Consider the following 25,760-nt stretch of genomic DNA (forward strand, 5'->3'; position numbering starts at 1 on the left):
ACAGCTCCCTGGTGTGTGGTTGGCCAAATAATCACCCTGAATGAAAGAGGATAGTAGATCCCATGGGATTCTGTGAGCTCTCATACAATCTGGGGTGGGTCTCTTCTGGGAGACCTGGTACTGTAGACCATCCGCGGGTCCTTGTGCCTGGGCAGCAAAGTCAATAGATAGCAACCCATGGAAGGACAAGGAATAAAATTCAGGGCAAAATGCTGAAGACATTTTTAAAAGATATGAGGCACCACAGAATGCTTCAGATTTCAGGCAGAAACTTGGTAGTGGGCAGCCATTGCTTAAGGACTCTGTAGATGTTCACTATTATCGAGTTCTACCCGGTGGAATCAGGAGTATGAACCAGAGCAGATTACCTGCTTGTTACGAGGGTGAACGTATTAGCCCACTCAGGCTGCCATGACAAAGTACCACAGATGGTGTGGCTTACACAACAGAAACTTGTTTCCTCACAGTCCTGGAGGCTGGAAGTCCACACATCCAGGTTGGCAAGATTGGTTTCTTCTGGGGCTCTCTTCTTGGCTTGTAGATGGGCATCTCCTTCCAGTGTCTTCACTTGGTCTTCTCCATGCATGTATATCTGTGTCTGGATCTCCTCCTCTTATAAGGACATCAGTCATATTGGACTAGAGCCCAGCCCACCTTACTGACCTCATTTCACCTTCATTACCTCTTTAAAGATCTTATCTCCAAATACAACCACATTCATAGGATTCCAACATATGAACTTGGGGCAGGAGACACGATTTAAGCCATAATGGCTAATGAGATTTATCAACATAATCTATGTACAATCTTTTAGAATGATGCCTGATGCACAATTTGCTTTATAAGTGTTATTATAATCATTGTCTACAATTTTAATAGATTTCATCTCAATGTCTTTGCCAGACCCATAGGGCTCAATAAATATGAGCTATTGCTATTAGTTTATTCAAGAAATATTGTTCATCGCCCATTGAGTGCCAGCCATTGTACTAGGTGTGAGGTGGAGCTGTAAAGAGGATGGATGAGGGACCTGTCCTCAGGGAAGTTATTATTATTATTTCCCATGGACTTTCATTATTACCTAATCATATAACTTTATTTAAAAAAAAAAGCTGTGATTTAGCAAATGTGAATCCACGTTAGTGCCAAGAGATTTATTTTCCTAAGTGTTGGTTAACCATCTATTTGTTATCTGTACTAGGACTTGATGGGATTAAAATTTAATGCTTTGTGGTGTCAAAGGTCTACTTTATCAAACACTGGACAGAACAGGCCCCTGAGTGATCATCCACTCCCCCACCACTCTGGGCTTCTCTCCACGGTCACCAACTTTGGTTGTGGGACCAACTGACATTCCCTCCACCACTCTGGATCTGATCTGTCAGGACATGGGTTGTCAACTCACTTAGAGCAGACCCCATCCCTTCTCCTCACAGATGACATCTGTGCCCTCACCTGTGTGCAGCTGCAACTCAACCTTCCAGCTGCTTATTCACCCTTACCCAGTTTGTAACCTGAATTAGACAGAACCCTTTTCATTTAGAAGCTAAAGAAACTTGACTTAAACTATCCCAAAAAAGGAATTTGTTGACTGTATGGACTGAATGTTTGTGTCCTCCAAAATTCATGTGTCGGAGCCGTCACCCCGCATGGGATGGCATGTGGAGGGGAAGCCCTCAGGAGATGATTGGGTTTAGATAAGGGGGTGTGTGAGACCACCCTGATGGGAGTACTGTCTTCATAAAAAGAGGAAGAGAGACAGAGCTCTTCTACCATTTTTCTTAGGTACCGGCCATCTCTTTTTCCTGTTCCTTGCTTCAAATAATGCTGACATCATTGTTTTGGGAGGTTCAAGATACTTACGGAACTCCTCCTGCTCATAGTGGACTGTTTTTATACACTAATGCCATGCTTCTGATTTTGACCACCACCAAAACCTGAGCGCCTCAGATATCTTCTCTGGTTTGTTTTTTTTTTTTTTTAAGATATCTATAGCTTTTCTCTCTCATTGCATTTATTCATAATGATACAAAGTCCAATTGTTCTGTGTAAGAATTTAGACATTCTTTCAATAATGATTTATTGAGCCCCTATTATGTGCAAGATACCTATTGTAGATCCTGACAGTATACCAGGTAACAGGTGAGACACCATCACCACAATCCCAGACCCTATATTTCAGTGAGGTGGGGCATGATATGGATATAATATAGGGTTTTGTTTTTTTGTGTGTCTTGACCTAGTTTTGAGGCCCTAGCTAATGCATAGTTAATTCTTCTTCTTGAGCAGCTGATTAAATTCACACTCCCACCCAACTACCATATAGGGCTCACACTCTGGGTCACTGTCTACCTGCCCTAACTGCCCCAGGGCCACATACCAGACAACCAGAGATACCTTCTGAAATTATTCAGATTAGTCTATCTTAGCCCAGCTTGCCCTGCTACATCCTTCCCCTCTTGCAGAACCCACAAGTGCTCTGGCCTACAGGTATCTCCCCTTTACCTCATGACCCTCCCTAGTGCTTCCCCTGAGTGTCACTGAATAATATGCTACTAATCCCCAGGGAGCTGAGAGTAGCAAAACAGTAAAATTCTTTCTAGTTGCTCTCTCTTGATTTGTGTCTGGCCTCACTTTACCTCAACCAAGATAAAAAGAATAAAACAGTGCACCAGTTGAATCCTCAATTCTTGATATCTAAGTATTATTATCTCAAACTCCCACTGTCATGACCTAGAGGAGCCCTCAAATATCATGGAATTTCTGCTGATTCCTTGTGGTTTGGATTCTAGTATCTCTGTTCCAAGTCCAAGTCTCCTTGATAAAAAGCTCATGTTCTTCATCTACTTCCAAAAGAAATCCACACAGAAATATAATGTTTGTAAAATTGTCCTGAAGACTTGGTGCATTTTGGGCAGATATAGATATGGTTGCCCAGGGAAAGTAGAATGATAGGAGAGATCTAGAATGACACCCTGAGGAGCCCTGACATTTCCAGGCTGTGTAGAGCAGGATGTGGGTAAGAAAAACTAAGGTGAGGCTTACAGGGAGGTGAGAGAAAGAGCAAGAGAGAGTATGTCCCAAGAGACAAAGAAAAGAGAAGGTCTTGTCAACAGTGCTGAGAATTGCCATGAGACCAAAGTGACCTAAATGTTGAAAAGCATTCCTTAGATTTAGCCATGTGGGGATCTGTGGAGATCTTCAGGAGAGTGGTGAAAATCGATAATAGCAAGCTGAGGATGATGTGGGAGGTGAGAAGACAAATGCATGCATCTCCTCAAAGGAGCTTGATTAAGAATGGAAGAAAAATGTGGTAGGAAATGCTTCAGTGGCCCCAGATGCCAGGCTGCAGCTTGGTGTCATAGTCAAGTGGCATAGAGGAGAAGGTAGCAGCACGGCCATCAGAGTCAATAGATGGTTAAGACTTAGGGAGTACTCCCAGGCCCCTGTGACTTTCACCTGTGCCCAGGGACCAGGAACACCTATATGCCCCAATGAGAGGACGCACAGTTGCCAAGGGGGAATGTCACAGCAGCCGCCTAGAGCTGGAGCAGCATGACTGCAGAAGCAAATACCAGAGACTGCAGACTCCAGCAGCACCAGCACACATGGCAACCCATAAAAACATATGGCACCAAACACACACACACACACACACACACACGCATGCATGCACGCGCGCGCCCCTGCACACAATGATGCGAATATGTCAAAGAACACAGCAGTCAACTGGAGGGGCTCAATGGCCAAAGCTGGAATCACGTAAGCCACAAAATAAATAAAGCTAACGCTGGGAAACGAACTAGGGGTGCTGGAAGGGGAGGAGGGCGGGGGGTGGGAGTGAATGGGTGACGGGCACTGGGGGTTATTCTGTATGTTAGTAAATTGAACACCAATAAAAAATAAAAAAAAAAGCACTATTGGATTATAACCCAAACTATAAAATAAATAACCATGAGTCCATACTGATAGATTAAAAAAAAAAAATCTCTGGTGCAGGTGGGGCATTACTTTTCACTCCTGAGTGTGAGTGTGGGCTGTGCATAGTGACTTCTTCCCAAAGAGGAAGTATGGAAGGGGAAGGATACCTCCACCACCGGGCAGCTGCTGTGACATTCCCCCTTGGCATCTCTGAGTCCTCTCATTGGAGCACATAGATGTTCCTGGTCCCTTAGCCACAGGTGAAAGTCATAGGGGCCAGGGAGTGTTTTCTCCGTCTTATCCATCTATCCACTCTGAAGAGGAGGGATACCTTTACAATGGAGAAAACTGACATATACTGTTCGGCCAGGTGATCAAGGTTAGCATCAACAGTGATAAGTCATAGCAATACTGTGTACTCTTGGGACGCCTGGGTGGCTCAGTGGTTGAGTGTCCGCCAAGACTCTGGGGTCATGTCCTGCATCGGGCAGGGAGCCTGCTTCTTCCTCTGCCTATGTCTCTGCCTCTCTTTGTGTGTCTCTCATGAATAAATAAATAAAATTTAAAAAAAAATACTGTGTACTCTTGATGTGATATGGTAAAAATGGAACTTTACCTCTGTGATCTTCCCCCTCAAAACCCATTGCCCCAGTCCCATCATGAGAAAAGCATCAGACAAATCTCAGTTGAGGGACATTCTACAAAATATCTGACCAGTGCTCCACCAAACTATCAAGGTCTTCAAAAACAAGGAAGCTCTGAGAAAATGTCACAGCTAAGAGGTTCCTAAGGAGACATGGTGACCAATGGCAATGGAGTGTCCTGGATAGGATCCTAGAACAGGAACAGAGAAAACTAAGGAAATAGGAATAAAGTATGGACTTTATTTAATAATAATGCATCATTGTTGGTTCATTAATTGTGATAAATGTACCATACTAATGTAAGATGTTAATAATAGAGGAAACAGTGTGCAGTATATGGGAACTCTCTGTACTAGCTTCGCAATAATTCTGCAAATCGAAAACTGTTCTAAAATAAAAAGTTTATTAAAAACACAAAACAGATGGCATCAGATGAAGTGTGCTTCAGGGCTGTACATGTCCCTGGAGATACTCTGACCAGCCACTCTGCCACAATTACTAAGAAGGATCCCGAGGATTTGAGATGAATTCAAAGACCCTGTCTTCCTCTTCCCACTACCTCCTTAAAGTCACCTAATTCACCTTCTCCTCTTCAATCCAATTCTAATGTCCAGAGCAATGGGAAAGAAACAGCATTCTAAAAAATCAATTAATTATCAAAACTAAAGAAAAAGTTTACAATACTGAACTTTGATTACGAGTTTGGACCCACCCAATGGGGGCAGAACTAGGGACAATTAGATCAGTCTTGGGGAAATAAAGAAGCTCCAGTTGTTGCACAGCTGAACGTATTGAGTAAATGTACAACTAACTACATGTAGAGTCTCTGTATAAACAGATCCACAGAAGAAAGGGAGGATGTGAGGAGGCAGGTTCTCCTTACTTGGTAGAGTTCCTTGTCATACACAATGGTCTACTCACTCCAATTCCCTCCACTCTGGATGTGCTGACCATACTGCAGCAAGGTGGAATGAAGAATCCATACCTACTTGTGAGCCATCCTCCAGGGGACCCTCAACTGAGATCTTACCTATGTCGGGGTCACTTTCCTTGGAGCAGAAGAAGCTGAGAGATCAACACTGAGCATTCCTAATGCATCCTAGAATGCCCTCCGAAATGATGCCATTAGTTTTTCTCCTTATTTTTCCATGTTCAGGTGGGAAATTAGACCACCCTCTGTTCTCTGCTTTGGAAGATGGAGGAGCAAGGAGGTGTTGAGGATCAGGGGCCATTATTTAATATGCAGCTAATTTCAGACAAAAGACTAGGGAGTCCAAACTAACTGATGTCATGAGGTATTACAGAGATGTGCATAAGCAAGTGTGCAAGACCAAACTAAGGTAGCAGAGCCTGCAAGACAGGAACCATGCCTTGCTATAGAATACCAGATAAGGAAATGCAGCCAGTAGCAGGCAACCCACTCCCTTGCTCATGATCAGGAAGCTTTGTTCCAAGTATAGAAGAAGAGTGGAATAAGGTAACTCACAAACTCTATCTGGAGCCCAGTGGTTCCCATCCTTCTCGCCCACCTTCTGATTCTGAATCAGTAGATCTGGGGTGGAGCCTATTAATTTGAATTTCTAGCAAGCTTCCAGGTGGTGTTGCCTGCAGGACCAAGGACCACACTTCGTGTTGTATTGAAATGGAAAAAAATAGATACATAAACAGGTAAGCAGAGTAGTCATGCATTCTTGTGTATCTATTTTCCCAGCTCAGGGTAAATGCTCCCTCACTGCTGTCAGAAGCATCCATGTCTCCTAAAGATGTAAGATGGCTTGAGAAAGAATGAAAAGAACAAGCTGTAACCTATAGGGGATCATTAAAAAAAAATTCTCCCATTCTGTTCAATACAAAGTCACTCTTCAAGACTCTGCCCCCAAGATCTGCCTTCCTGAGTTCAGAGATAAGCTTTGACTTAAACTGATAAATTTTTTAAATGAGGGTTGGGGCAGGGGTAGAATCAAACAAGCACTGAATTGAACACATTGGTTGAAAATCTGAGTCCCATTGAACAGAGGTCAGTGCTAGTTTCCTTCCCCTATCTTAGTTAGGAGGTTGGTTAGGAAGCAAGCCCTAACAACACTGTTTTCATGGTGTCTGAAGTACAAATTGGGATTCGTAACACTCCTTGAAGGAGTGAGCCATAATCTCATCTGTTATGTATTCCTTCTAAAGTAGTTGCTTATCTTCTAACCTTATGAAATCATTTATTGAACACTTACTATCAATACTAACTAGGTATCGATAACTTACTATCACAACTATACTAGGTATCATGTACACCAGGAACAGAGACAAAGGACAAGACTCTACACACAAAGACTCACAATCTAACGAGGAAGAAAGACAAAAAGATGGTCTGTGTTGGTTCAATTTTATGTGTGCTGTTGTAAGAGGTATTTGGGGAGAGGGATCCCAACTTACGTTGAGAGTTTTGCCAAAGGCTTTCTGGAGGAACCGACATCTGAACCAAGTTCTGAAAGACAAGGAAGAGTTGGTCTATGTTATGGACTGAATTGTATTCCCCCCAACTTCATATGCAGAGGCCCTAACCTCCAATGTGATGGTATTTGGAGGTGTAGCCTCTGGAAGGTAATTAGGGTTAGATGAGATCATGAGGCTGGGGCTTTGGGATGTTGGCATTAGTGGCTTTGTATAAAAGAAGAGGAGAGAAATATGCCTCGAGTCTGGATCTATAAGAAATAAATACCTATCGTTGAAGCCCCCCCCCCCAGTCTATGGTATTTTGTGATACCAGCCCAAGCAGACCAACACTGACTAATAATAAAGAGCAGGGAAAGCATTCCGAGTAGCAGGAGCAGCCCAAACAGTCCCCAAAGGATGGGAGAGCTAGCCTTGTCTGGGAGCTACAAGCCCTTTCAGATTCCTGAATCCCAGGGCTTTCGTATTGCTGGTACTATAAGGGAGGTGACCATGACAATGACAATTAGAAGTTCAAAGCAAGATACCCAAGAGTTAGAATGCACAGCACCAAGATGATTCGTATGTGCATTCAAGGAAAGACAGGTTCAATGAACACTGAGCAGGAGGCAGGAGGAGCAAGGATTTCTTGGAGGGGGCGTGGCAGCAGAGGGAAAGGGCACTGTCCCAAGGCCAAGAACAGAATCCAATACATTCCCACTTTGCATTCCACTGTGAAATGAGCATGACCGATTCTCTCCTCTCATCCCCTCTGCAAAAGTTTGCTTTCCACAGGAAACTGTTCAGGGACATGTATTTGTTTGAGGCAGATTGGAGAGGCCATGGCTTTGGTAAATGTGCATAGAGCTCATTCAAATTGGATGGATTAAAGTACATTTTGGCCAAAGGATTCTCAAAAGCCTGTGCCTGGCTGGTTACATAGAGGCAGCTCTGCTGATCATCTGACTCCCTTCCACTTGCTGGGCTGTACATCTATGGCAACCTTTTAGGGCACTTACCCAACAACAACAAAAAAAAATTAAATTATGCATTGAAGTGGAGGCGTGATGTGCAGGGGAGAGACAACAGCGTCTCTATTAAACCACTTAGCACCACCATCCTCAGCCACTTGGGGCCGGAAAAGATGGTGTGTTTGAAGGGTGGTGTTTAAAAAAACGTGTTCCAAACACGAACAGAAATAGTTTTTTCTAACAATTAAGAAACACTTTCAGATACTTTGCTGTGGTGGGGTATTTCAGAAACATTTGTGTCTTTAAATGCCAGATTCCTCAGACTGGTTATTGCAGAAGTATGAGAAGGAAAAAAACCCTTCTATTTGAAGAAATTTGTTTCAGAATGCACTCAAGCAGTAGTGGTTTGGCATGGGGGATTTTTTTTTATCTTTTTCAACCTTTTAATGATATGCACGAGTACCTTGGGACCCTCAAGGATCTAAATGACTGGCCCCCTGCTTACCTCTATATTCTTTTCTCTTGAAACTCTTCAGTTGGCCTCTTATGCTAAAATATGGCCAAAATGTCAATAACTAGCCAAATGTTTCATGCTGTTGGGTGTCTTTGTTTCTGTGCTGTTTCCTCTGCCTAGAATGAATTTCTACCACTGATTGTCTGGTGAACCCCTTCCTACATCCTTTGAAATGAACAGAGACATGACTTCCTCCAGACTCCCTGAGATAAAGAATGACTCATTTTCTCTCTTCTGTAGCAACACCTTTGAGTTTGGTCCCTACTCTTGTTCACTTGGGCAGTCTGGATGAGCTTCTGCTCTCCTTTTTACCTTATAAAAATGGAGAATCAGAATCAGCTTAAGAACATGACCTGTTGTTCTGCACTCACCCCAGACCAACAGCTTCTCTAGCCCTGTCTCCTGCTTATTTCAAATCTCTCATGCTGAGAGGATGTGTCCCTTATCAGCTAAGCATCAGTTATGTGTATGTTCTCTGGGTGGATCCATTGGTACATGGATGCGCATATAATATCTGACAATCATGGAGTGCTTTATGGAATGAGTTTAATAAATGATTTTTTTCTTATTCTCAATCTTTAGTCTTGGGCTTATGGAGGCAAGGTGAACAAAAGGATCAGCCTCATGTTGGCCAACTAGCCAAGAATGAAGATTGAATTCTAGGCATTCTGATGAGCACTTAATAGAGTCTGGCATAAAGTGCTGTAGGAGCATAGAGGATGGGGCTGCTGATCTTGCCTAGGGAGCAAAGAGGGCCTCACAAAGGCGGTGCCCCGTGCAATCATTGCATCCATGCTTGTGTAGCCCAGTCATGTGAGTCTTGTTTGTTATTTCGGTCAGACATGGATGAACATATTTTTTAATGTTTAAATATAATAAGTAGTACAGGCATGGTGTGTATTTGGCAAAAATTCAAACAACCCAAGTCTATTACATACCATTCTATTTGTTTAATTGATTAACACCATTCTTCCTTCATTGACAGAAGGTCATTAGCCTGTTTTCTCAAATGTTAATTCATTTGAGCTTCATAACAATTCTATGAAGTAGATATTGTAGTACTAAGCCCAGAGGACAGAGGAAACTAAAGCATGGAAAGGTTGGATAATTTATTCAAGGCCATAGAACAAGTAAGAGGGGAGGATATGAACCCAGGCAGCATGGGGCTGGAGCCCATGCACTCAGACACTATCATATGCTGCCTCGTGTGCAGATATAGTGACAAACCATAAACTCAAGGATGCCAGGATTCATCTCTCTCTTTGTTTTCCTCCACTGTATATCCAGCCCGGAACTTACAGCATAGCCCCTAATAGGAGCCACATATTAAACACTTTTGAAGAAATGAATGATAGAAACAATAAGAACATTTCTTCAGGGCACCTGGGTGACTCAGTGGTTGAGCATCTGCCTTTAGCAGGTCATGGACCCAAGGTCCTGGGATTGAGTCCTGCATCGGGCTCCCCACAGACAGCCTAGTTTCTCCCTCTGCCTATGTCTCTGCCTCTCTCTGTACCTCTCATGAATAAAGAGATAAAATATTTTTTTAAATAAAAGAACATTTCTTTGCTTGCACTAATCACACTATTATATATATATCTGCTTGCATATTTGTCTTTCTGCTAGACCTTGAGATTCTTAAAAACAAGAATTCACCTTGGAATCTTACTCACCTTCAAATCTTCTCAGGTCCAGCACACACTTGTATTTATTTGCTCAGTGAATTCATTCATTCAAGAGATATGTATTTAGTGCTTTGAAACTAGACATCACACAGTAGAAGGTCCATAAACAGTGCTATAATGATGCTGTAAAAATTTGGGGGGAGAATTCTGCTTCAATCCAAGATGATTAGTACATCAGTCATAGGTCTATACCTGTATCTAGGCATCCTCACAACAGAGGTAATTCCCTCTAAGAAAGCCTGATCTTCACAACAGAGAAGTTGACAGGGTAGCCATGTTACATGTGTTACAAAGAAATAGGACATTATTTTGATTCTTCTGAAATGAACTTCAGAGTCATCCTATCTTTTAAACTCTAACTTGCACTCACTTTTTCAAGGACGGTTCTGTGATTTAAAGTGAGTGTGCTCATAAATCAATCAACTCACATTATGCACATATTTCTCACAGGGATGCCCACAAGAAAGGGCACAGAGCATTCTCATCAGACAATTAATAATTCTTCTGACAAAATTATGTGATGGTTACCCTTTCCATTATCATTAGTGACATTATGCAATGGAATATGGTACAGAAAAGTAGAGAAGAAATGAACTTTAAAATTGGACCCACATGAGTTCAAATTCTAGTCTGCCGTATCTAGTTGTATGCCCTGGAACATGTGACTCGACCTTTTTTTCCTTCACTGCAGAAAAAAATGGAGATAATAATGTCCATGTGCATGGAGCATTGTGAGGTAACATATGCCAGTGCCAGACACATAATAGCTCTGATATAAAAATTATTTTCTTTACTTTTCCCCCATGACCCTTGGTATTCATAAAAAAATTGTCATTGCCATACTACTAAGAAGAAATACCTAAGCTAGAAAAGATATATCTTGCCAATGTCTTGACCTTTTGAGTCAACCACACAAGGAGTCTGGTCACCCAGGATATTAAAAAGGAATAGCAATTAAAATCAAAGAATAGGAGGCACTTCCCCCAAATCTTGAGTTTTCTTGGGGCATTTTAGTGAGTTTTTTGAAAACTCCACAAAAGGAATCCCCATTACACTGTTTCCCTGGGTAAGTGATGCAATCTCCAGCAAATTATACATAAAATATGCACATATAGACATAGTCAGTATATTATAATTCTTAAGAATGTGCACACAAGAGTCAGACTACTTTAATTAAAACTGTGGTTTCAACATGTATCAGCTGTGTATCTTTAGGAGCTATATCTAACCTCTTCATGCCTTGACTTTGTCATTTATAAAAGGGATATAAGCATTATACCTACCTCCTAGAGTTGTCTAGAGGATTGAATGAAATAAATACACTGCTCCACTTCACTTAGAACAGTGCCTACCATGTTGCAAGTGCCCAAGAAATTGTCCATATCCACATATCAATAGGGTTATCAGGGTGTGATTGGAGGATGGTCAATTCACTGCTTCATATTTTATTATGCATTTTCTGAATCTTTTACACCATCAGCCGTTTATGTTTTCACTCATAGCCAAACTTTAATGCTGTTTCAATTTGAGAGATTTCTTTTTCTTTTCTTTTTTTTCTTTTTAATGAGCAGCCTTCCATTCAAAGGGTAGGAAAGAATTGGAGACTTGCACAGAGCCAATGGGTGGAATCCAGAAAGAACCAACAATTGAACATCAGGAGGTGCAATCTAGAGCAATTCTTAGGTAGAAAGTAGCTGCGAGAGCTTTTTAATATATGGCCTGAAATCGCAGGCCAACAGGATGAAAAAAATCTTCAGAGTAGGGTCCAGACTCAAATAAAGGCAAGGGTTCCCACAGGCAGCATGAATGAGTGAAGTGGGCAGGTTGTAATCCATAGAAGTGGTGGGAACTCCAGAGAACTGGACAGTACATACCTCATCTGAAGAGGACAGCCACCACTGCCTTCTGCTTGTTGTAGCCATGCTCTGTTTCCAGATCTTGTGATTTTTGAAGAGAACTCAAAAATCTGGAATTTTATGTAAAATACCCTAAATTTTAAATGTTGGAAACTACTTACAATTTTTAAAAATATTGAAAGCTAAACAAAGATGTCACAAAGCCATGAATTTATAACCAATGAATGAAAGGCTCATTTCCATCCTAAAAAATCAATAGAATAAATGGAGAAAGTTCATATAAAACCCAACAAGGTGCATGAGAGACGCCTAGTGGATGGCAAAATGGAAGGAGGAGAAGGATCTAGGTTCTTGATGACATTGTTGAGATAACAAAGCAATCCTGGCACTACTTCCTGTCTTGTTAAAGAAAAAAATAAAATAAATGTTTAATGATTTCATCCCCTATCAGCCAGGTTTTCTTTTACTTGCAGCCAAATGCACCCTTATGTACACACAAAGCAGATCAATCTGGAGAACAATCTGGATAGGAAGGTGAAGATGTGGATGAGCAATGCCTCAAAAAAATCCATTTGCTCACTCAGTCATTTTACAAATATTTATTGTGGGACCACACTGTGCCAAGCACTGGGCTGGACAACAAGGGCTTCAGGGGTAAGTCGGACTCAGACTCTAGAAGCTCACACATGGAAGCATTTGCAACTCATCTTCATGGACCAAAAGAAAAAGAGAACTAGCTTAAAAACCCAGGCCATGTGAATGGGCTGCCTACAGGTGCAGTCCAGAGGGCAATTTCACGTCAGGTGGGGCAGAGAAATAAATCTCTAGACAGGCCTGTGTCTGGCTGCCAAGAACATGGAGCCTGTGCACAAATGTCAAGGATGGAGTGTTCAAATGTGACCCTCATGCCTTATTTATATGGCATTTTCACCTGGCAGCTATCTGGGAAGGCCCTGGCCCTGGTCTCCTTGCCATTTTTTTGTACTCTCTCTATTTTGACAGTGTGATTTACTGGTCTCCCTTCTCAGATCTTCCCTGGGCCTAGGAACAGATATACAAGCAAAGTGTATGGCCTGGAGAGAACCTGGTAAAACCAGGGTAATCTGGGAGGAGAAAACTGGCTGGGCATCAACCTGCCTCATAGAGATGAGCAAGAAAGAGAGTCATTACTGGCTCTGTCCTCTGTCTATTTCTCCTTCTCATGATCTCACCAACTATACTCTTCCCATGTAGATACTGAGCCCTCTGTGGGGGAGGCTGAGGCTTGTCCAACAGTCTTAGAAACTGAAATAAGTTAAAAGGCAAGGGCTAGTTGTGTCCAATAGGAAAGAACCTCCTTACCTCCTCTTTCTAAGTCTCCATGCTCAGAAGTGGGAGATGGGCAGGTGACACAACACAAAAAGAGAATTTCTCCCAAGAAGAACCCTATTTCCTTCTGCTCTCTCAATTAAACCAAAGGAAGGCGATTTTTTCCCCTTTCTTCCTTGAACCAGAGTTTTCCCGATATGGTTGAGTCTAGGCAGCATTTAATAATTTAAGCACAGAGAATATTGTTAAGGTCCCCTAGAAAGTCCCAAGACATAAAGGTGCAGAACTGGAAATGAATTTAAACACCATCCAGTCTCATGCTTCCTCTGCCCCATTTAATGCTTCAATCCATTCTGATAAATCATGTATCCACCCTGCAAACATTTCTTGGACACCTACTCTGTACCAGGCACCAAGAATAGAACAGTGAACAAAACAGGCAAAGGTCATCACTTTCATAGAGCTCACCCTTGAATGCCATGTGGTTGTCCTACCTTTGTCTGAGTAAGAAAATGAGACCTTATGACCTCTGGGTCCAGAACAGCCCATCTTAGAACAGGTCTGCTGTCTACAAGGCTTTTCCCTCCATTGAATGAAAATATGCATTTCAGTCTTCCTTCACATGCATTGAGCATCTACATAGTTCCAGAGTAGTTAGCTTGAAATTTGCATCTACTCATCATTTTATACTCCTCATGATTACTCTGTAGGGAAAATATTTATTCCCATCTTACAGATGGGGAGCTGAGTCATAGAGAGACTCCATGACTTGGCTAAGGCCACTCAATTGGCAAAGGAAGAGCCTAGACTGGAATTACAGACCCTCCCACTGAGATCAGATTCACTGGTCAAAGGCAACCCGGGACATTCCTGCTGGGTCCTGTCTGGATAGAGATGCATCCTCCCTGGGATGCATTCTTGGAATGAAAGGGGGTTGACCCCAGCAGACTGATTAATTCAAGAAAGGGTCAAAGAAAATTTCTCCCTTCAATATCCCTGTTTATACAGGATCCCTACAGAAAGGAAAGTTCCTCACTATTACTACCCAGAGGAAACTGTCCCACTCTGCCTGAAGTTTGTCCTCAAGGACCCCATGGAACCTGCAGACCCACACTTAGCCAGAAAGTCCTATAGTCCTTAGGAATGACTCTTAAGCAAGGATGCTGGAGAGTGGAAAGGAGAGCCAAAAAAGAGCACTCTCTCTGACACAAACAATGACTCACAATGGTGATTGCAAGGACTCTTGGTCAAAATGCTTAAGCTTCTGGGGAGGGCCTATAAGGGCCTTAGCCTTGCTTCTCCTCTCATTCAGTCTGCACTGTAATGCAGGGACTCAAATCTCAGGGTACTCTGGTCCAGCCCCCTCATTTTACAGACAGGGAGACTGAAACTCAGAAGAGAGCCTAAGGTAGCAACAGCCAGTAAGCAGAAGCCTCAGGAGAAGGAGTCAGTGGATTGGGAAGATGGTCTCAGGCATTGTTTGGTCTGATGTCACACCAGTTGGGAATTAAGTAGATGCCCAGACATGAGCCAGGTGATCAGCAGAGTCTTTATGGCTGTCAGAAGGAAGGCACTGGCCAGAGTGCTCTGGAGTGACCCACACCAACCTGTGGGACCCTTAAAAAATTACTGAACTACCCTGCTCAGCATCGTCGTCTGCAAAATACAGACAATAGGGGATCCCTGGGTGGATCCCAGCGGTTTAGCGCCTGCCTTTGGCCCAGGGCGCGATCCTGGAGTCCCAGGATCGAGTCCCACGTCGGGCTCCTGGCCTGGAGCCTGCTTCTCCCTCTGCCTGTGTCTCTGCCTCTCTCTCTCTCTCTCTCTCTCTAACATAAATTAATAAATCTTTTAAAAAATCCTTAAAAAATACAGACAATAATGATAGTAATACTACCTCTATGTTGAATTGTACAGATTAACTTGGATACTTCAGAAAAAGCATTCAGCACACAGCCTAGCCCATATTAAGGGCTAACAAATAGGGGCTGTGATTATCATCTCCTCCATCCATTTTAAAACTTACTTCACTATACGAGAGAAGACTAAGATTTATGAAAGACAGTGGAGGCCAGATCTGTACGTAGCCCTAGTCGCTTTCTGGAGCCTGTGCACTTAACCATACACTGTGTTTGCCCGAGCATAAGATGGCACCATTTTGCACCTAAAACACTGGCCACATGGACTCCACCCATTTTCTGTCCGCACCTCCATCCTCCACTGACTGTGAACTCTCTGAGAGCAGGAAGCTGCCCATCATGTTCATTACTCATCCCTAACATCCCAGTGCTGATGGGTGTTCTGTGTTGGTTGAGTAACTAATTAAAGGGAAAAATAGCATCATAGATCATGACACTTGGAGGAAGAGAGTGAAGGTGAGGGATGGCTCACCCACTCCTGTTCCCTCCTCCTTCCCAGTGATGTGTCTCCCTCTCCTGGTCCCTCCCTTCCATTACTGGGAAGATCATAGAACCAGTGCCTTATGGAACCCATCTCTCCTCTTTAATCTCTCTTTATTTCTACTTTTGGAGAATTAATTTTTGGTGAGGTGTCATATTTCTTCCACACCCCCTCTACAGCTAACAATCTTCTCATCACGCCTCAAAACCCAACCCAACTGAAATGTCACCTCCTCTGTGGAGTCTTCTTTGTTCCATCAGGGAATGTAAGGGAATGTAATGCTCCGCGTGCACCTACAGGACTTTGTTGTTATTCACAGCTCTGCTCTAGTACTTACAGGGTTGAAACATCTGCCTGCCCCCCAGTGCTGTGTCTGTCCCCCTCCCCCTAGCAAAATCACTTAAGGACAAAGCCTGACTCTTCCCATCTCTACCGGCAGCATCAAGCACAGAGGCTGGCATCTAGCAGGTGCCAGGACATTGATTAATTAAATGAATGAATGAATGAATGAATGAATGAATGAATGAATACCAGAATGTGCCCAGTTCCCTAACAGAAGATCTGTAATTCTGAAGTAAGTAGTATTCAGACACTCAGTAGCTACCTCTTAAGTGCCTACTGAGCACTGGGCACAGTTTAAGGCCTAGAGCTCAGGCTTTAAGTGAAGCAAGAGAAATAAGAAGCAAGTACAGAAATAAAGAAAAAAGAGATTTTAGATAGTGATGAGGGCTGTGGAGAAAATAACCCAAGGGGTTTAAGAGAGGGTCACTGGGGTCACAAGGGGTCAGGGTGGCCTCTCAGAAGAGGTGGCATATGACCACAGGAGCTGCTGGGAATGACCACAGGAGCTGCTGGGAAAGATCAGTGGGAAAGGCTATGCCTGGCAGAGTGAGCATCAAGTGGAAAGGCTCTCAGGAAAAACAGGCTTGTCTTGTTGGAGGTGCAGCAAGGATACCCAGACACCTGGTAGAGTGGAGTGAAGTGAGGGTAGAGGAAATGAACCTAGAGACTCTGCCGAGGGTCACATTATCAGGGATGCATGGCATGGTGGGACATTGAAAAGTTTTACACAGAACAGTGACATGATCTGCCTTATGTCTTTGAGAGATCACCATGAGCAAGGAGAGAAAATAGGTTTTTGAAACCATAGCAGGAGTAGACTTAGGAAACCCAGTTAGGAGGCCATTGCATTATCCCAAGTGTGAGTTGATGGCAGCTGGTCCAGGATGTGCTGGTGGTGATGGAGAGGAGGTGAGATTCAGGAACTGTATCAGAGGTAGAGCCCACAGAACCTGCTGGTGCACTCAGAGCGGAGGGTAGGAGAAAGATGAGAGCAAAGGATGGTGGTTGCTTACTTAGATGTATTTCTACAGGACTAACTTTCCATTACTCCAACGCTTACAGGGAGGACCCTCTCCATTCTGCACCTCTACGTCCAGCCAAGTTGCTCCAGAATGAAACCTGCCAGCACACCCAGCTCCTTCTTCCTATTCTCCAAGCCACCTTCACTTGCCTCCTGCATCTTTTCCTCTTCAAAAGCACTGCCTGAGCCTACGAGTCATTGCTATAGACTTCTCCAGCAAAATGCAATTTGGGAAAAGCTGGTTTGCTTTTTTTTAAAAAAAGCATCATTTGTACACAGGAAGGCACTACATGGGGGATGATGGCTTCCATGGAAAGCTGTCCCATGTTGGGCATGGTAAGGCACTGCATGAGCCAGCAGTGCCGGGGGAGGGTTGGGGACTGTAACATTTTAATAAAGTGCTGATTTCAGACAGGATTTCATGTCTTGGAGGGAAGTGGCTCGGGCCAACTGTATGCCTCTTTGCCTCATGTTTGCCAAAGCCCTTTGAGGAGGTTGAGAGCTCATTACTACAAGAACCTATTGTAGACCATACACCATTGAATCCTCAGCCAGCCTATGAAATTGTTTTCTTGCACTTTAGGTTCATGGTTTAAGTAACAGAGAGTGATGGCAGATGGTTGACCAAAATCCAAAGATGGAAAACCTACCACACCTCCTGATCACCCGTTCTTTCCACACCCCATACATTGACCTACATTTGGCAAGTGAAGCCCCTCCCCAGGTTTCAGACCAATTATGCTCTCAGTGTATACACAGCATCTATTTATTTTTCTCATTCAAACAAAATGTATTTATTGAATGCCTCCAAATGCTCTGGGGTTGCAGCCATGAGCGAGAGGCAAGGTCCCTACTCTCATGGAACGCACACTCCAGTAGGGAAGGAGAATGAAACGACAGATAAGATGATTTCAAAGAATAGTGTATTAAGGAAAATATGACCAGTGACTATGGAGTGACTCTAGGGCAGGGTCTGCAAACATTTTCCATAGAGCCAAAGAGTAAATATTTTTGGCTTTGTGGGCCATATGGTCTCAGTCACAACTACTCAACTCACCTGTTGTAGGATGAAAGCAGCCACAGATGATATGTAAAGGAATGAAGAAAAAAAACTGCATTCACAGAAACAGGTGGCAGGCCTGGGGACTATAGTGTGCCAACCCCTGCTCTAAGGGAATGTGGGAGGAATATTTAAAAGGGTGCACTGAAATAGGGTGATATTTAAGCTGAAGTCTGAATGGTGAGAAGGAACTTGCCACATAAAGATTAAAAGGAAGGTGTTCCAAACAAGGGAACAGCACGTGCAAAGCCCTGAGTCATGACTATTTCAGGAACAAAAATGCCCACCCATGTGGTGAAGCAAAAGGAAGATGAGGGTCACAGGTAGGCAGGGATCAGGCTATAATGGTCCATAGTCCAAGATGAGGCCTAACACATAGTAGGTGTTCAATTAATTAATTATGGCTCCATCAAAGGGAATTTAAGGAGTTCTAGGTTATTATCCAAAGAATTTAGACAAAGTTCCACAATTGTCATTCAACGCTGTACCAATCTTAGCCACAAGAATCTTTTTTCCTGTGATTAAATTCTCACCTAGAACCTCATTCCCATCATTTATTTTCAGCCTTGTCTCCTATTAGGTAGCCCACCTATGCCCAATCCCTGCCTCCGTAACCTAGTTTGAGCTCCCAGATCTTCCAAAACTGGTGATTGGTTTAAAACTAAGGGATTCCTGACTGTTTCCCTAGAGCAGAGGTCCCTGCTATGTACTAGCTGCTGACAAGTGGAGATTTGTTACGGCAGTCACTAGACTAGGTATATTAGCAAATAATCTAGTTCTCTCCTTCCAGGTACTTCCACATCCCCTGAAAGTTATACGATCAGTGACATGCTTAAGCCAATGAACTGCAAACAGATAATGCATGAGTAACTTTCAGGTAGAAGCTTTAAGAGCCAACATACAAATTGCCATCTCTCTCTCTCTCCCTTCCCAGCATGACTAACTTGCAGCATTTCTCAAGAAGGAGCCCTGTCCTTATCCATGTTGGACATACAGTATTGAAAGAAATAGATTTGTGTTGTGTTGAGGCAATAAGATGCTGTGGTTATGACTGTAGCACAATCTACCCATTCTGATGAATACAGAGATTTGTACTCAAAAGGAAGGGATAGCCATAATAAAGATCTAAAATATGTTACGTTGACCTAGAAGTTGAACAGTAGATGACTCAGGATATCCAAAGCTAAGTCAAGACACCAAGCCAGGGTAATATAGAAACACAGCAAATCCAGGAAATCCAACTACTAAAGACATGACTGTTGACTCATGGGAACTCCTAGAGATTATTTCTGGCCTTTAGAAGCTCACATTCTGTGGACAGCTCAGCCAAGTAAACAAGTAAGTATAATTCATTGTGTAACAAGTGTCATTATGGAATTGTCATAGGAACAAAGTCATAGGAACAAGAGAAAGTGAAGTGATATCAATAGTGCATTTAATTATACAGTAATAGTAAGATTAATTGGCCAGGCTACATTTGGTAGATCACATAAACTCTATGTAGGTAGGGAGTTGTCTGTCTGATTCTCTGTTATATCCCTAGAATCCTATTAGGCACCGGTGAGTGGATGTTTCATAGATTTTTGTTGAATGAATAAATTCTGAATTTCAGAAATATGGTGGTGAAAGAGTATTTCAGACAGAAGCAAGAGCATATGCTAAGGCACGAAGTTTAACTCTATAATCTAAGGAGTTCCATTTACCTGGATGATATGATATGCCCAGGATATGAAGGAGGCTGAGGGGACATGGGGAAGGAGTCAGGATGATCATGGAGAAGTAATCCAGGACAGACTTGGATTTGCAGACCCTGAGACCAGGTTACTCAAGGTTAGATATCTATGGGGATAAGGAAGAAAATGTGAGCTATAAAGCCATAGTTTGTGAAGACAGTATGTGCTGGTAGAAATCTGGCCAACTTCATGAACTGTTGGGTGCATATTCCTCCTAAAGGTTTTTAATCTGAGATGTTTACAAATATTGTGATGACCTAACACAACATGTCTGTGGGTTACAGGCCAATTGTAAGGCACCAATTTTCAAATCCTGCTAAGAGAGACAATCAGGAGATGACTGGGGCTTCAAGAAAAGGGGTATAAGTCCCCAATCATCATCCATAATCTTGAAATTCTAGAAGCTGACAACCGAAGGCTTTTCACGAGTTTGGCCCAAACTCATCTGGCAGCAAATACTGCATGAACTTACATGAGGCTATTCATAGTCTTCATTTTTCCCTCTTCATGTGAATATTCATACATTTCATTGTGTGTGTGTGTGTGTGTGTGTGTGTGTGTGTGTGTATGGTTATGGGGTGCTGCCCTGGAGTACACTGCTAGACCTACATAATATGCTGTATCTTGTTTTTCTTAAGAGATTCTGAATTTTTGGAAGACTCAAAATTTTAGATCAAGGTTTATGGACACCAGACATGATCAGATTCATAATCTTTTGGTAGAAAGCTCTGGCACCTGTGCTAATGGTAAACTGGAGGAAGGAGACAAGATAGCTGGTTAAGGAGCTGTGGGCAAACCATTTTTGAAAACTATCAAGAGCTGTTCCAAGGTGGATATGCTGGAAATGGAGGGGCTTGGGCGATATTTCCCAGTCGGAGCAACACAAATCAGTGCCTGATGGGAGGTGGGAGGTAAGAGAGGAAGGAATCCAGGATGAGTCTCATGCTTCCAGCTTGCAAGAGTGGACAGATGGTGAGCCATCCACCACAAGAGTAAATCCAGAATGATTAGAGTTAAGGGAATTAAAATTATAAATGCCAGTTTGGACCTGTACATGTGAAGTTCTTCTGTACCCTGTGGCTGGAGATGGAAATATGGATCTCAAGCCCAGGCAAGAAGCTACTGACAGAGTACAAATTTGGGAGGTATCATGATTTAAATAGTGTCCCGTAAAAAGATAAGTCCAAGTTCTAACCCTCGGTAACTGTGAGTGTGAATTTATTTGGGGATAAAATTAATTTAAAGATCTTAAAATGAAATTGTCATAAGAAAAGAGCCCTAAATCCAATGAATGTTGTCCAAATAAGAAGGAGAGGGAGATTTGAAACCCAGAGAGAACACAGAGGAAATTAGAAATTAGAGTGACTGTCAAGGATGCCAGAGCCACTTGAGGCCAGGAGAGGCATGAAATGGATTCTCCCTTATAGCCTCCACAAGGAACCAACCCCACTGACACCTTGATTTTAGACTTCTGTCCCCAGAACAGTGAGAGAATAAATTTCTGTTATTATAAGCCACCCAGTTTGTGGTAATTTGTTACAGCAGCGCTAGGAGATGAACACAGAAGGCTTCAGCCATGCAAGGCATTTTCAGCCTGAGAATATGGTGGGGAAGGAGAGAGGTAGACCAAAGACAGAAGTCAGGTGACATCAACGTGGCATTGAAAACAAGATGGTGACTAAGGATAATTGGAGAGGTAAGACAAGCCCTGGGAGGGTGGAAGCCCAGAAGGGCATGAGCCTCAGCAGGAAGGTATGCTCTGCAGTGTCAAATTTTGCGGAGAAGACATATAGAATGAAGGCTGAGAAGAGAATACCAAATTTAGCAATAAGGTCAATGATGATTTTGAGTTAGAGAAGCTCCAGCAAACTAAGCAATAGGTAATTTGTGAGAAGCGTGAAGTCAGTAAGGAATTCTTTCAAGAAGTTTGGCAGTTGTGAAGGGAAGGAGGGGGCCATCTCAGTAGCTTGAAAGGTTTGAGAGTCAGGAAAAAGGGTTTGCAGGTGGGGAGCATTGGGAGCATGAACATATCCCCAGGCTGTTTGTGGAAACGAGGGCTGGGCAAGGGCTGGCAATGTAGGAGAGGGCAGAGGGCAGAGGACATGCAAGGTCCAACTGACAAAGAGTTAAATGTCACATTTGGGGCATGGAGTCCAGGGGCTTCTTAGAAGACCTCTATTGTGGGGAAGCAGGTACCCACCTAGAAACATCTCCCAGCCTCCCTTGCAGTCTAATGGGAACATGTGATCAATTCTCAGCAATGGAATGAAGCAGAAGTGGTGCATCTCCTCCAAGCCAGCGGTGCATCTCCTCTATCCCTTCTCCTCTCACCTCCCCCTGGACACAGAGGATGTCACAGCCCTTAAGGATGGCAGCCCCACAAGACTGAAAAGGTATGGGTTCCTGAATTACCACCGGGAGGAAAGCCTCCCATTATCAGGAAAACTCTCAATGGACTGTCAGATGAGTAAAAAACAAATATTGTCTTAAGTCACCGAAATGTGGGAGTTTATTTGTTTTAGCAGCTAGGTGATTCTAATACTATCTGCATATTATATGTGTCCAGATCTTATACTGCTGGCTTCCTGCCACCTGCCAGAGTTCAATTGCTACCAGACTAACCCACTAACCCATTAAGGATCACCTGCCTGGGGCACCGGGGTGGCTCAGTTGGGTAAGTGTCTGCCTTCAGCTCAGGTCATGATCCCAGAGCCCTGGGATCAAGCCCCATATCAGGCTCCCTACTCAGTGGGGAGTCTGCTTCTCCCTCTGCCTCTCACTCCCCCTGTTTGTGCTCTCTTGCTCTCTCTCTATCTCTCTGTCTCTCTGTCTCTCTCTCTCTCCCTGTCGAGTAAATAAATAAAATCTTTAAAAAAAATCACCTGCCTTGCAGGACCTGGCATCTGTTCCACCCTAACTGAAGGTCTTTGGTTCATTCAACATAAATGTTTAATCTCCTACTATGTGTAGTATACTAGTTGGGAGATACGGCTACCGGCACAGATGTAATAAATCCCTGCCTTCAGGTAGCGTACATTTTATTTTTTTAAAAGATTTATTTTTATTTATTTATGATAGACATAGAGAGAGAGAGAGAGGCAGAGACACAGGCAGAGGGAAAAGCAGGCTCCATGCCGGGAGCCCCATGTGGAACTCGATCCCGGGACTCCAGGATCGCGCCCTGGGCCAAAGGCAGGCGCGAAACCACTAAGCCACCCAGGGATCCCCGGTAGCATACATTTTAATGGGACACACAGAAACTAAACAGACACATAAGAAGGTAATACAGTATCAGGTAGGAATATATGACTTCCTACTGATATATATATATATCAGGTATACATATGAATATATATATGCTTCATTTTTAATAGTAATAAAATTGCTGTAACAAATTATATTTTTAATAGTACTAAAAAATGAATTAAAAATGAAGCAGAATAAAGGGACAGGGAGTGATGGGTGAGGCGGGGTGCAATTTTAAACAAGTTAGTCCAAGAAGGCCACTTGGAGGGCAAGACATTGACACAGAGATTTAAGTAAAGTGACTGAACAAGCAAAGAACAGGCTGGAGGAGGTAAGCCAGACAGAAGGAGCAAGTTGTGCAAAAGTCCAGAGAAGACAATGTGCTTGGTATTTTGGAGGGCGGCAAGGCCAGTGTGTCCTGAGCAGAATGAGCTACCATGACAGGTACGGCAGAAAGATAAACCAGGGGTCAGATATCCTTGGGTCATGGTGAAGACTCTAAAGCCTCTTCTAAGAAGTGGGGAGTGCAGACCCTGTCTCCCAGGCCAGCAGGACTTCTCCCACTGTTTCCCAAGAGCCTGCCCCTCCCACCTGCACACCTGGCCAGCTCCAGGACCCAGCTCCTGTCCCTCTACTCCGCACCCCGTTACCTCACTCTGAGCTCCCCTGGGCACAGAGCTGCCAGACTGCGGGGGACCTTTGCCAAGGATAAGCAAGGTAGAGGAAGTGGCTTTTTCCATGAGAGGTGACTCCTTTGCAGAGAAAAGAAAGTTCAGAAGCATCCTAGAGGAGAAGCAGCACCCACGAGGCAGTGAGCACTAAGTCTATATTTGAGCTGAAAAACATGCAGACAGGCGGGCGGGAGCCCAAACACAACTGTTTATGCCTTATGCGATCGCAAATGAGTAATTTTGCCTACTGGAGTTTCAGGAAGCTCCTCCAGCTCGGAAACAGAGCCATCTCTCATACTAGAAGGCTGCAAAGCTGCGTGTGAGGGTTTGGTGGCCTCCGCAGATGGAAACGCTTCGAACAGCCACAGTCACTTGCATTTGCAAACTATGCTTCTCTCATCCTGTCCATGCGGCCCTGTCCACACAGTAATCTGGCTCATTTTATTTTACAAACGAGGGCACTCTGGCCCTGAGAGGTGACGTGTTGTGTATACCTAAGGTCACAAAGCCAGTGGCGGGCTTATTCTTGTGAACCACATTTAAAAGTGATCATTATCCCCCTGCTTGAAATCACCCATGGGTACTTAAAATTCAAACTCCTTCCCATGTTCTAAGAGATCTTAGGCTAGGGATCAGCAGACTCTAGCCCACTGCAGGATTTTGTAAATAAAGTTTTATTGGGAGGAAGCCATATTCATTAATTTGCATGAATGCAATAAGACCTGGCCTCATTTGCATGAATGAGCATGTTTGCTCACTGTCTATGGCTGCTTTTGCACTACAATGGGAAAGCTGAGTAGTTGCTTCACAGACCGGTCCATAAAGCAGGAAATATTTATCATCCAGCACCTGTAATTTCAGATTTATTGACCCCTAGCTCTTTGCCATCTGTCCAGACCCACTTTTCCTCTCTTATCTCTCTGCTGTCTCTTCTACGCACTCTTTTCCAGGCACATTGGTCTTAGCCTAGCTTTTCTTGCCCCAGGACCTTTGTACTTGCTATTCTCTCTGAAACACTTCATCATGATTTTCATACCTGGCTTCCTTTCACATTTCAGGTCTTGGATCAAATGCTTACTCCTCGGGGCGGCCTTCCACAATCTCTCTATCTAACAGGGCTACGGTCCTGTCTCAAATTCATTCCTCTGCTTTTTATGTGTGTGTGTGTGTGTGTGTGTGTGTGTGGTATCTATAACTTTCTAAGTCATCTTATCTTTTAATGTACTTATTGTCAGAGTCTCTCACTAGAAAAATAACCCCATGGGAACAAGCACCCTGATTGTTTGGGTCCCAGTTAAATCCCCAATACATAGAATGGTGTCTGACATGTAGCGGATGCTCTATAGTCAAGTGCTAAATGAATGAATGAATCAAAGAAATAATGAGTGAATCATAACTGTCCTTGGTGTATATCGAGGTTCCTCGGCCTTAGCACTAGTGATTCTCGGGGCTGAATAATTCTTTGTGACAGGGAATTGCCATGTGCACTGTAGGGTATTGAGCACTGCCCCTGATCTCTACATACCATAAGTCACCACTACCACCAAACTGTGACAACTGGAAATGTCTCCACGCATTGCCAAATGTCTCCTGGGGGATAGGGGGAAGCGATTCACTCCCAGTTGAAAGCCACGGAGATACATGGTTTAAAGCTGCCCTTAGAGCTTAAAGCAGACAATAAGCTTTTATACAAGACCACAATCATCCAGATTCCTAGTTGATTGTAGTTGTACATATGAGTGACCTCTGGGTTAGGGCCATCTCCTGATGAAATTGCTTCATAAAGGAAATACCAACATTATTTTGGAAACGAAAGTCCCAAGTTGGAAACCACTTTAATGTTTTCAGTGGGGAATGATTAATAATCAGGAGCCAGGATGCATGGAGTTACAAGTTATTATCATATTCTGGACTCATATGAACATAAAGAGACGTTGCTGTGTTCCAGGGAGGGTGGCAGGCAGAGG

Source organism: Canis aureus, chromosome 11 (genome assembly GCF_053574225.1).
Source record: "Canis aureus isolate CA01 chromosome 11, VMU_Caureus_v.1.0, whole genome shotgun sequence".
In the NCBI taxonomy this organism is placed as follows: Eukaryota; Metazoa; Chordata; class Mammalia; order Carnivora; family Canidae; genus Canis; species Canis aureus.